The sequence below is a fragment of the Symphalangus syndactylus genome, chromosome 4, assembly GCF_028878055.3.
Source record: "Symphalangus syndactylus isolate Jambi chromosome 4, NHGRI_mSymSyn1-v2.1_pri, whole genome shotgun sequence".
Classification (NCBI taxonomy): Eukaryota; Metazoa; Chordata; class Mammalia; order Primates; family Hylobatidae; genus Symphalangus; species Symphalangus syndactylus.
The window spans coordinates 22,753,970-22,768,254 of record NC_072426.2 but is presented as its reverse complement, the minus strand read 5'-3'; positions in this window follow the sequence as shown (position 1 = coordinate 22,768,254).

Here is a 14,285-nt window from a genome sequence, read left to right as displayed (position 1 = left end):
GATCACTGGTTCTTTAATGGTTAGATGTTCTCTCTAAATCTTTTTGTAATCACTGGGTTCTTTTTCCACGGAAGACTGGGAGCAAATGGGATAGGTAGGTCATGGGACCTTGGGTCTCATCTAAGCAGGTTACTATTTTTTAAATTTGGTAAACAATTCCAGAGTCCCACTTCCATCTCTTTTCTAACTCTTTCGTTTCTATTAGTGAGGAAACTAAAGACCATTGTCTATTTTTGACATGTGAATGAATGATTGACTTCATCTTACTATCAAAATATTTTTTGTTATTTTAATAAATAATTGTTGACTGATTTCAAAATAGCAGGGATTTTTAAATATAAAATATTATTTGACCCACCAAGCAATAAAGTGGATACTGCTATTGTCTCACTTATGCAGATAAGAAACCTGAAATTCAGAGACATCAAACAAGTCATCTAAAATCACACTGTTAGAGGTAACCAAGTTAAGATTTTACCATTAACAAGTTTTCAAAGTTCATATGCTTATTCGCTATGCCAGCGTGCCTCAAACCAGGCATCCATGGACCTCCAAGGTCAATTGTCTTTTTCTCAATGGTCTGCAAGTCTAGGCTTTTTTTCCCCTCCTTTTGGTAAATGCACAGCCTGAGGTTTAGCTGGATGAGTACCTTGCAGTTGATTCCTGACAGGTGATTCCAGTATTCATATTTGCATTAGTTTTACAACCAAGTACACACCAAGTGAAGACCAAATAAGATTGGCTCTTGCTGATGGATGACAGGTTTCCAACAGTTTGAACAGAAAAAAAGCTGGGAGGCCTGAATCATCTCATGACAAATATTAGTAGAGTCATGCCAATTGTAAATAATCTGCACAGTAACTATGTCTCATGAAAGTTATCTTCAACTCTAAAAATATATAATCCTGTTGGATTGCCATGCCATTTAGGGTCAGGCAGGAAATGGATGGCACAAGAAAGGAGAAGAGGACAGAGAATTTAAGAGACTTTTACAAAAGTGTAAGCAAGGATAAAAAAAAAATCCAAGTGAGATGGAGTAGTGCAAGTAATGATGAGTAACGGTGAGAAGCATGGAGGGGTTGGAGGGAGAGTTATTGCTACAATCTGGGGAGAGAGATAGCTATGACCTTTAGTAGAGGGACATAACCAGGCTTTGGGGACAATAAAGAGAGGGAGCCAGAAGAAATACTACCCTGTCCTCACTCTTATTCCTGTGGAGCACCAATCTCTTGCTGGTGATTTCCACCTTTTGAACCTAACCAGAAGCCAGAGGACAAACTGCCTTTGATGTGGTTCACACAGGTTAGCTTCCCTGGGGCACACACATTGGGTTAGAGAATGCTGAAGAGTAGACCTGGTGGAGCAAATGAAGATATCCAGCCTGTTTCTATAAACCAATGATGTATTGTCTTATCCTAATAATAACATTGATGTTTTATTTTCTGGAAAGCATAAATATTTATTAATATTTATTATTGAATGAGATTAAGATCCTAGGCACATCTTTCTTCCCACAGTTGCAAGAAGATAACATGGCTTTATCAAGTTTTTTTATTTAAACAAAAGAGTCTGAAATTTTATGTCTCACTTAAATTAACAAATAGTATTCTCATTCATTTGCATTTCAATTTTTTGAAATGGAACATTAGGAGGTTGAGTTTTTGGAACATTAGGAGGTTGAGTTAAAATTAGAGTAGGCACTTATATGTAAAAGTGTATCTTCCTTGTTAACTGTTTCAAAATAAAAGGCTGAAAATTGCTATTAGATGACAAATGACTTCACAATGACCTCAATAAAAAGAAAAAGTCCTTAACTCTGTTTTAAAAATTAAATTGCTCAAATGGAATGGAATGAGGAAAGCCATACTTTAAAAGTAATTATTGAGGAAAAGACCTAGTAGTTTCAATGAACACAAAACTTGCTATGAGACAAAATATGACACAACTGATTAAAAAATCCAATGCAATCCTAGGCCAAAGAAACGTTAAGGAACTTCAGATCAAGGGAATCAATAATTCTATGAGGCTTTGCACATTCAGTGACACCGAGAATGTTGAAACCCAGAGAGAGGGATATTCGCAAAATGATAACCAGGTGATAAAGGATTTCAAAACTAAGCTATAAAAACAATTTAGAGACACTAGAGGTATAAAGCCTAGAGAAGATTTAAGAAAGGTTTGAAATGGCAAAAATCTGAAGCTTTATGGCAGAGGAATTAGACTGGCTCCATGTGGCTCCAGATGGCCAGATTAGGAGCGTTGGCTGTAACTCGCAGTCAAAAAGACTTGGACTCAACATGGGGAAGAATTTATGGGAAACTAGAGATGTCCATGGGTAGAAAGCTGTGTCTCTTGAAGGAGAAGGCCGAAGAGGAGAGTGAACCTTAACGGTATTGAAAGATACTTAAAATGAAGGCATGGTTGGATTGAATGATTTCTAAGGCTCTGTGCTCTGTGATCTGATGACAAGAGAAGATATTGAAGCTGATGCCAGATTGGAGTAACTAGCATGGAGGAAGAATAAATTAATGAGTTTTAGATTTTAAAAAATAAATAAAAAAGAATTGAGAACATTAACCAAGAATATATCTAATGGTGCAAAAAAGAGAAATAAATAGGGAAAGGGTGGAAAAGTCCACAAAGATAGTGGAGGAGAAACTGTATTCTGAAGAACAGGGAAAGTATAGGAAGTATAGGAAGGAAAATATATATTGTACTACTGAGGGGGTTATTTGTCTGAAAAAGTACTCAAAACAATTATTTATAACGTTCACTTTATCACTTACATGTTATAGTTTCTGAGAGCAGACAAACTCCATAGAGAAGGTGATGTTTTTTCTATGTTTTTATGCCACCATACTTGAAACAGTATCCAGAAGTAAAAAGAAAGCTGAAAAAAAAAATGCTTTTTTTTTTTGTCCCAGAAACACTGGATGACTATACGTATAAACTGTCAAAGACCTAATTAAGGACATTAGAAAGCATATTTTTAAGCAGAACATTTTAGGTTTTCAGTGTCTTTATACTCCAAATGTGTAACAGCTGTTATGTTATAAAACCTATTCAATAACTGAAACATCACTCTTCCTCAGAAATTTTTGGTGTCACTTTAAATTGTAATGAATTCAGAAATTATTGACCAATAGCCAATTATTTTGTTATATATATGATGAACAATATTAATATCAAATAAAAATTAAAATTTGCAAGAAAAATAAACAATGTAGAATTAGATTAAAATTAGACCCCATATTGGAAATTTTAAAGCATATTTAAAAATAATGAGCATTAAAGTTGGTTCTTTCATCTTCCAGGATGTGACCTGAGAGGTTGGCATTTCTTCCTTGGTCCTCTAGATAAAAGGATTCTCAACCAGAAAACTAAAGGATAAGCAAGAAGAGAGATCTTTGGGCATCTGTGACAAGATTCTTTACCCATCTTTGGAAACTTAAAAGAAAATATTAGGACAAAGAAGAATGAGGAAGGCATAAAACAGTTCCAGAACTTCTAAGCAACCAAAAGTAACTGAAAATAGTAGTAGCTATTTTTTCTCATATTGTAAGAATCCAGTTAGCTCAGCCCAAAGGAAACTCCTCTTAAATTTAGAGCCCACAGTTGAAACCTGTGAGGTCAACCAACTGAAAGTAAATATATGATTAAATAAGAATTTCCACAGCTGGAATTGTGTGCAAAGATGAATTTGACATAGTACCTTTCAAAGGGCCTTTAAGACAGAAAAGCAACACAAACCCTCCTACAGGGTTGATGAGAGTTAGACAGAAAATGTATGAAACTCAGCACAATGAGAAAAGTTCATTAAAGGAAAATCGAGAAAATAATTAGTGTTGACTGTGAGCCTTGAATAATGGGCAGAATTATATCCAATGGAAATAGTAGAAAGAGATAGAAGAGGTTTTTTAAAAAGTAAAGGCACACAGCTTGAAATGCCTTGCACGTAGACCAGCCTCTTCCTCAGCACCCCAGGGAGCCTCCTGATACCCCTAGCCATGCTTTTGGATCTAATAACCCTAAATGGATATTCCAGTAACATTGATTGAACTTGATTTAACTTGTTTCCAAAGAAAACATGAGAAATTTCCTTAGGCCAGCTGACTAAACAAGAAAATGTTTCTTCTACTGAATATTTAAGGCCACAGGAAGGTAGAAGAGTACTAAGGTCTGAGTTGCCAATATGCTATTGATACATGTTTCAAGGATCAAGGCATAGAAAGAAAGGCCACAACTCTGCTGGGAATGTAGCCTGAGCAAATAATTAAATAGACCAAAATCATTCTAAGAGGGAAAATTCGGAGTGACAGAATAAAGAGGTTCACTGAAACAAAGGAAACTATGCCACTGAAACAATGAAAAAAAAAAAGGACAAATATATCATCTGCCTCCTTCCACACGAACGTCTCAGGCTCCAGCCAACTGCACTGAAATACGCTCGTTTAATCAAACAGGATATGCAAACCATTAGCAATCAATCAAAGGGGTTGGCTGTGACAAGTCTCTGGCCCACAAAGCCAGACTTCAAATTGGAAATTTTTGTTCCCCCAAATACAATGAGTTCCCAAAACCAGACGCCTGTTGGAGGTGGCTTAGGAGTACTTTTTACAGCTTAAACCTTAGCTTTAGCCCAAAGGCTAATACAGATGTGGTTGTAGTTCATTCCTTATTAAAGTCTTCAAATATACTGTCTTATTTAGGGAGAATAAGCTACTGATCCAGTTCCAGGAGAACATGAAATTTAAGGTGGTTTTCACCCAGAATTAATCATTATTGTACAAAGCAAGTCACCTACATCACCAGGACCCTTCTGTAGATTTTACTAGGTTGTTGGGACATGGCTACCCACTGGTATGTGAGTGGCCTGAAACCATGGCTAATTATTGAGTGCACGCAGTATTCCAGGTGCTGTGCTAAGGGTTTTATATGCACTATGTCATTTAATATTCTCCAGCCCCTGATGTAATCTTGATGATATTCTATAGATGAGAAAACTGAGACTTAGAGTGGCTAAGCAACCTGGGAATTCACATAGTTGCTAAATTGGAGCTTACATGGAGCTTACATCCTAGTAGGGGAATTCAGACAACTAATATGCAAGTAAATGTGAAATATGTTAGATAGTAATGAATGCAAGGAGAAATGAAGCAGAGAAAGAGGGATGGAAGGAGGACTGTCTCTATTTTTTATAGGGTAGGCACTATTAAGATAATGCATTAGTAGGTATGAGGACAAGCCTTGCAGACATCTGGGGAAATATCATTGTAGACAAAAGCAAAGGAAAATGCAGAGTCTCTGAGGGGAGAATATGGCTGATGTGTTGAGACAGAGCAAAGAAGCTCATGTAGCTGGAGCAGAGTAAGCAAGAAAGAAAGGCTAAGAGAGGAGTTTAGAGCTGAAAAAAGGCCTAGATGATGCAAGACCTTGTAAATCACAGGAGCAAATTTGTGTTCTACTGTGAATAACTACTGAGAACATTGAAGCTTTTTGAGCAAAGAAATACTATGATCTGTATCATAACAGCCTGATCTCAGGCTGATCTCAGGCTGTTATGTTAGCAATAGATTACAATAAAGACACAGGAGGAACAGAGAGGAGGCTGTTGTAATCTAGGGGAGAAATGGTGATGGCTGCTATGATGTGAATGCATGTGTCCCCCTAATAGTCATTGATTGAAACCTAACCCCCAATGTGATGATACTAGGAGGTGGGGCCTTTGGGAGATAACTAGGTTGTGAGAGTGGAGCCCTCATGAACGGGATTTGTCCCTTGTAAAAGAGGAACAAGGGAGGTTGTTTTCCCTTTCCACCACGGGAGGACTCAGAGAAGAAGACGCCATCTACCAAGCAGGGAGCAGGCCCTCACCAGACACTGCATCTGAAAACACTTGAATCCTGGACTTCCCAGCTTTCAGAACTGTGAGAAATTTCTGTTGTTTATAAGCCATCCAGTTTTTGGTAATGTATTGTAGCAGCTTGAACAGACTAAACAGTGGCATAGACTAAGATAGAAGCAGCAGGGCTGGTGACAGTGGGTCAATTCTAGATACATTATGAAGGTAGAAAGGAAAAGGTTTGATGGTTGCTCACAAGTGAAGTGTGATGAAAACTAGGCTGGAGGCTGACTTTAAGGTTTCTGACTGAACAATAGGAAGGATTTATTGGCATGCAAAGTTCAGGACAGGAGGAGATAGGAGGCAGTTGGAAATTAGGAGTTTGATTTTGGGCATGATAAATTTGTGCAGTCTCTCTAAGTTGATTAGGCAAATGGATATAAGGTTTTAGCATTTAGTTAAGTGTATGAATTAAAGATATAAATTTTGGAATCGTATGTGTATAGATAATATATAAAGTCATATGTCTGGATGAGATCACTTTTGGAGTGAATGCAAATTAAGTAAATAGATCTGAGAACTGAATTCATTGACCTAAGATTGGCAATAATATGTTTATCACTAGGCCCATCTCATCAGATATATGACTACCACTTCCCATAATGTACTTGAAACTTCTCTACCCAGCTAGAAAACTCACAGACTAGCTCTCAACTATGCTTTGCCTATGAGAATCCTCACCTAACATTTAAAAATGTTGAGACACACGCATGCACACACACACACACACACACACAACATCCTTCTGTTTAGAACTGTTAGAGATGATGTCACTGATTCTGTATTTGGGCAAGGTCAGGGCGATGAGGAAGAATCACTGAAGGATACTGAAAAGGAGCAGTGAATTCAGGAGCCAAAAGGTAAAAGTGTTCAAAAATGAGAGAATGAACCATTGTATCAAATATTCCCGATGCACTGATAAGAAAAAGATTAAGAAAATCTGATTGGAATGCGTCCAAGGAGAATGGGAAGAGAAGAACAAAAGATAAAAGAGTCAAAATGACTGCTCCAATTTATACTCCCACTAGCAGCCTTTAAGTGATTTCTTACAATTCCTAGCAAAAGAAAAAACCCTCCCTGTAAGGCATCCCTGCATATGGCGCCACTGAAAAATGTCTACGTATCCTTGACTTCTGACTTATCCACACCCACTCTGCCTAGAGCACAAGCTTCAACTTGAAATAATGTCCTGTTTTCTTCCTATTCTTCGGCCATTAATTACATGCACCCAATTACTCCCTAGCAGTAATCAAATCCCTCTAAGTCATTTATCTTACAAGAGTTACCCCCTTTGTGTATGCTGATTAATTTTATGTTTAACAATGTGAAGCTGCTTCACTCTGAGATTATCTAGATTGAAACATTACCTACTGCATCTTTCAGTCTTGCTTAGTTAGACAGTTATGTAAATCCAATCATACTCATTAGTTGAAAATGAGGGTATATTATTGTCTCAATTTTCACAGTGAATCACAATTTTTAATGAACATATTCCTGGCAAGGCACAATCCTAAAGCCTATTTGGATGCCTAATAGCATTTTAATCTGTTAGATGGTTGATTCTTTTAGTAGCAATGAAAACCTTTCATAATGTCAAAAGGAATACACTGATTTTTAAAAATCGTTTAGCCCTCATTTCCCTCAAAACTTTATGCCTGTGAGGGATATGTGTTCCTATTATTAGGAATTAATAACTAGGAATTATATAACTAGGAATCCATAGGAATTAATAACTAGGACCAGATCTCATTTGTTTAATCATGACTTTGTTTTGCAAAAGAGGAAACTGAGGTCCGAATTTTGTGTGTAGCAAGACATGTACAATGGTGGGTAATTCTGTGATTCCAGAGGCAAACTGTATGCATTAGAACTCTGCCTCCATTCTCCTTAGCTGTATCACTTGGATCAAGTACTTCTCATCCATTGAATAGGCACAGAAATGATGCTTAGCTTATAGAGTTGCTGTGAAATTGAGTGAAATGATGCAAAGCTTTTCATATGGTGATTGGAGATGCAAAGCCCTTCATATGGTGATTGGAACATAATAAGCATGCAATAAATACAATCTCTTCTTACATACTACACAGAAAAGCAGAATCTGCTGCGCACAGTGGCTCACGCCTGTAATCCCAGCACTTTGGGAGGCCGAGGCGGGCAGATCACGAGGTCAGGAGATTGAGACCATCCTGGTTAACACAGTGAAACCCCGTCTCTACTAAAAATACAAAAAAAATTAGCTGAGCGAGGTGGCGGGCGCCTGTAGTCCCAGCTACTCGGGAGGCTGAGGCAGGAGAATGGCGTGAACCTGGGAGGCGGAGCTTGGAGTCAGCCGAGATCCCGCCACTGCCCTCCAGCCTGGGCACTCCAGCCTGGGCACTCCGGCCTGGGCAACAGAGCAAGACTCCGTCTCAAAAAAAAAAAAAGAAAAAAGAAAAAAGAAAAGCAGAATCTATTTACCAGATTTTGCTCCTCTTTCCTTTGAGCCAGGACATCTTTCAAATCTGACACAATAGCAAAGCTTGTGCCATGTTGGTCAAATCATATTAGAAGGGGAAACTAGAAATGAGAATGTGCATGAACTCTGTGCTTAATCTAGTAATAATTTCATTTTAACCAGAGAAACGTTTCTTTCATCCCAGGTCATCTACTCATTCAGCGTCACTGGTGGGACCTTCACAAGGCAAATGCCCCAGTGAGTTGCACTTTAACAAGGTACACAGATGCTAGGAAGGGAGCAGCCAAACCTGCCATCACTGACTGCAGTGTTCCTACTGGACATAGGAGGCATTGGGAACACACTGGCAGTGTGGCAGGGTAAAGGGTTGGGTGAAGGGTGAAAGCTTAAAGACTCAGACTTTTCTAATGAGGCCAGCAGCCTCACCTCTGCCACTTTGCAGCACACCTTCCTCCTGGGAATTCTTCCCTAGAGCAATCCACAGACTTGCTTTTGCAAAGCTTGTCCTGTTCTTAACCTTTTTTTTTTTTTTTTTTTTGACAGAGTCTTGCTCTGTCACCAGGCTGGAGTGCAGTGGTGCCATCTTGGCTCACTGCAACCTCCGCCTCCTGGGTTCAAGCGATTCTCCTGCCTCAGCCTCCCGAGTAGCGGGGATTACAGGCGTATGCCACCATGCCCAGCTAATTTTTTATTATTAGTAGAGATGGGGTTTCACCATGTTGGCCAGGGTGGTCTCAATCTCTTGACCTTGTGATCCACCTACCTCAGCCTCCCAAAGTACAGGATTACAGGCATGAGCCACCATGCCTGGCCTTAGCTATTTTTAATTCACAAAAGCACTTCCTTTGGGGTGGTATGCCAGCCAGATCTGCAAGACTATACTGTAAATACCTGTTTTAGCCTAGTTTTATTTCACTTATTTTTAGCTGTTTCATCTTTCACTTTTTATATGGAAAGGAGGAAGTGCCAGAACAAGGGAAATGGTTTAGAGCAGAGTTCTTGACATAAATATAGAATACAAAATGTCTTTTATTTCTCCAGTTATCCCTGCATGGGTCATTTCTATCTGAGAACACAGATGTTCCAGACTTAATTTTAATGGAATCCTAAACTGGGAAAAAAAAAAAAAGCAGAAAAGCAGAAAGCCATCCATTTCCAAAACATGTTTCCTTGAAAGGGCTGTGGAGCACTGCCTTAGCACAGATACACCTCTGAGAAATCCTACAGTATGAAACTCACTTGGACATTTTCTAAGCAATTTTTAGTTGACTTAATTTTTTTAGAACAGTTTCAGATTTACAAATTGAGAAGACAATACAGAGAACCCCCAAATACTCCCAGTTTCCCCCATTAGTGATATACTAGTACTGACAAACTCGCTCTTCAACCAAGCTTTAGTCAGGCTCCTCTAAGTCCTCTTCTCAACTAGGCTTTGACCTTGAACTTTAATGTCTGTCCTTGTTTGGCCTGTATTGTCGAGTTTTAGCAGGAATCCTGTTAAGTCAGTTTAGAAAGAATCCTCCACTTTTGATGTCTGATCATTCCTAATATCTGGCCAAATTTCTTATCCCCCACTTTTAGCAACTGATCACCCTGGTATGCTTTCATCAAGTACCTGTAAGGTGAGTTTAGTGAGAATATCTCCTTACTGCTGATGTCTCCTCTTAGTAAGCCACCCTGCTCCTGGGCTACAAATCCCCACTTGTCCATGTCATATTCAGAAGTAAGCCAGTTTTATACTGAGGTCTCTTTCTCCTATTGCAAGAGTTAGCACTTTAACTATTGTCCAACTCTACTTTTCTATAACAGCATGGTGTATTTATTGTAATTAATGAACAAATGTTGGTACCTTATTATTAACTAAAATCATTTACAACTTTATTCAGATTTTATTCCTTTTTACCTAATGCCCCCTTCCTATTCCAGGATCCCATTCAGGATACTACATTAGATTTAGTTGCCATCCCTCATTAGTTTACTCTTGGCTGTGACAATTTCCCACACTTTGTTTTTAATTGCATTGACAATTTTGAGAAATACTAGTCAGGTATCTTGCAGAATGTCTCCCTACCCTCCCACTCCCTCATTGAAATTGCCTGATATTTCTCTTATTATTCAAATAGGATTACCAGTTTGGGGGAGGAAGATCACAAAGTGACATTTTTATCACAGTAAATCAATGGCACATGCTATCAACATGAATAACTATTGATGTTAGCTTGATCACCTGGCTGAGATGGTGTTTGCTTGGTTTCTGCACTATAGTTACTCATGTGGTCTCCCTTTCCGTACTGTACTCTTTGAGAGGAAATCGCTATGAACAGTCAGCAAAGAGTGCAAATTATGCACCATCTCCTTAAAAGCAGAGAATCTATATAAATTATTTGAAATTCTTCTGCATGGGAGATGTTTCTATTTTCCTCTAATTTATTTTATTCTATCATTTACTTATCTTAGTATGGACTCATGGATTTTTACTTGATACTTTAAGTTATAATCCAATATTTATTTATTTTCTTGCTCACAGTTTTTCATCTTTGGCCTTTGGAAACTTTCAGTTGTCATCTGTATCATTTGACATACATCTATCACTGTGGATTTTTGTTTTGTTTTGTCTTTGGGGAATTTCTTTACTTTGTGGCACTACTAGATACTCTGGGCTCATCTAATATAATTTTTGCCCCAGTCTTAGGATCAACCCTTTCTCTAGGGAGCTATTTTTTTTAATTGGAGAATGATATTAGAAACCAAAATCTGAGACATATGGAACTAAACAGAGAGCACCAAAATAAATGCACACATATGTGGTCAACTCATCTTTAACAAGGGCATCAATAATATACAGTTGTGAAAGGACAGTTTCTCCAGCAAACAGTGTTGGGAAAACTGGATATCCATATGCAGAAGGATGAAATTGGGCCCTTGTCTTTTTTAATTTTTTTTTTTTTGAGACAGAGTCTCGCTTTGTCACCAGGCTGGAGTGCAGTGGTGCGATCTTGGCTCACTGCAAGTTCCACCTCCCGGGTTCACGCCGTTCTCCCGCCTCAGCCTCCCAAGTAGCTGGAACTACAGGCGTCCGCCACCACGCCAGGCTAATTTTTTTGTATTTTTAGTAGAGATGGGGTTTCACCGTGTTAGCCAGGATGGTCTCGATCTCCTGACCTTGTGATCCACCCACCTTGGCCTCCCACAGTGCTGGGATTACAGGCATGAGCCACCGCACCTGGCCTGGACACTTATCCTAAACCATAAAAATACAAACTCAAAACAGATCAAATGCTTAAATAAATTCATAATTCGAACTGTAAAACTTTGGGAAGAAAATAAGGAAAATGCTTTATGACATTAGTCTTAGCAATGATCTCTTAGATATGATACCAAAAGCACAAATAACAAAGGTAAAAATAAACGAATGGGATTATGTCAAACAAAAAAGCTTCTGCACAGAAGAATTAATCAACAGAATGAAAAAGCAACTTACATAATGGGAGAAAATATTTGCAAACTATATGCCTAAAAAAGATTTAACAATTGAAATACACAAGGAACTCCTACAACTGAATATCAAAAAATAAAATAAAATAAAAATTCACCAATTAAAAATAGGCAGAGGAAACAACTAAAAATTACTGATTAAAAAACAGGCCAAGGACTTGAATAGCCTTTTCTCTAAAGACAAACAAATGGTCACTAAATATACAAAAAGATGCTTAACATCACTAATCATCAAGAAAAGACAAATTAGGACCATAATGAGATATCACTCACATCTGTTAGGATGGCTATTATAAAAGAAAAAAAAAGTTTTGGTGAGAATGTAAAGCAAAGGAAACCTTTTCACACTGTAGCAATGTAAAGTGGTACACTGTTATGGAAAACAGTATGAAGGTTCTTGAAAAAACTGAAAATAAAACCACCATATGATCTAGCTTATGGGTATATATCCAAAAGAATTGAAGTTAGTATGCCCAAGAGATTCCTGCATTCCCATATTTATTGCAGCATTATTCACAATAGCCAAGATATGAAAACACCCTAAATGTCCTAGATGAATAAAGGATGGATAGATTAGATACATAGATGATAGATAGATAGATAGATAGATAGATAGATAGATGATAGATAGATAGATACATAGATAGATAGATAGATAGATAGATAGATAGATAGATAGATAGATAGGGTAACACTATTTTGCCTTAAAAATAAGGGAATCCTATCATATGTGACAACATGGATGAACCTGGAGGACATTATGCAAAGTGAAATAAGCAGTTACAGAGGGACAAATGTGCATAATTCCACTTATGTGAGGTACCTAAAATAGTCAAACTCATAGAAACAGAAAATAGAATAGTAGTTGCCAGGGACTGAGGGCAGGGGGAAATTGAGAGTTACTGTTTAATGGATGAAAAGATCTGGTGCACAATGTTGTAACTGTAGTTAACAATACCATATTGTGCACTAGGTGTGCTCATTGGTACTGGAGTGTCAGTTCTTCTAGGACCACTCAGCTGCCAAAGCAAGTAAATATATGTGTGTATTCTAATTCGTGTGTGTGCCTTTCTCTACATGCAATAATTTCCATCTACATTAACTAAACATCACTTCATACTGGATGTCTCCCACTCCAAACTATTAACACATGGCTCTCTTCCCTAGCTTTCTTCCCTTGCTTGTCTAAACTCCCACTCTAACAGTGAGAAAACAGACTCCCACCATTCACCATTTGTATTAGTTTCCTATTGCTGCTATAACAAGTTACCATAAACTTGGTGGTTTAAAACAGCAAAAACTTTGGTCTCACAGATCTGGAGGCCAGAAGTCCAAAATCTGTTTCACTGGGCCAAAATCAAAACATCTGCCTGGACACACTCACTCAGGAGTCTCTCAGGAAGAACCTGCTCCTTGCCTTTTCCAGCTTTGGGTGGTGGCCAGTATTACTTGGCTTTTGGTCACATCACTCCAATTCTGCTTCCATGGTCACACTGCCTTTTCTTCATCTGTATGTAATCTGTCTCTCCTTCTCTCTTATAAGGATACCCACAATTATTACGTTGGTCTTCCCTGGATAATCCAGGATAATCTCCTCATCACAGTATCCTTAACTTGATCACACCTGCAAACAGACTTTTTCCAAACAGGGTAACATTTACAGTATTAACTATTAAGGCCTGATATCTTTGGGGACCATTGTTCAGCCTACTGTATCATTCATTTATTTAATTATTAATTTTCACTGTACATGTGTCAGTGACAAACAAAGCTAGAAACTAAGTTTTTAAGACAGATTTATTTAAGACAGATTTATTCAGTCATAACTACTGCAATAAGGAAGAGTCCAGCATGAACTGAACTCAACTTCGATTTGTGCAGAGGTGAATGGGCATTTTAAAGGGAATAACCGAGGGAATAGGGTGGGAAAATAAGCAGGGGTCCCATAGAATCCGTGGAACAGAAATTTTTTAAAAGCAGGAATGAGGGGTTGGTCAATGTGATTAGGCCATCTGGGTTTGTTAACTGGCCCTTATTGAAGTTAGGCTTCTGCCTTCTCACTGAGATTGGCTTTATCTTTAAGTACTGAATAAAACAACCAGTAAATTGTTTTGACAGCCTTGATCTTTGCCAGACAAGAACTAAACGGGGCCAAAGTTATTATTCTAGGGACACAGACTTGACCTATTAGAAACTATACTAGTGTTTATTTACATCTCTTAGTGGGGGGAGAAGAAGGAGGTGGATTAAGTAATTTGAGCTGAAAGTCTGCAGATTTTATAGGCCTAGTTGAGAAGAGGACTCCGAGGAGCTTGAGTAAAATGTGATTAAGGAGAGAGTCTTTGTCATATGTATAATAGCATTGGAAATGTTAACCTGTACCCTCATGGGAAACAACTTTACTAACTAGAGCTACATTGCATATGCTTATTT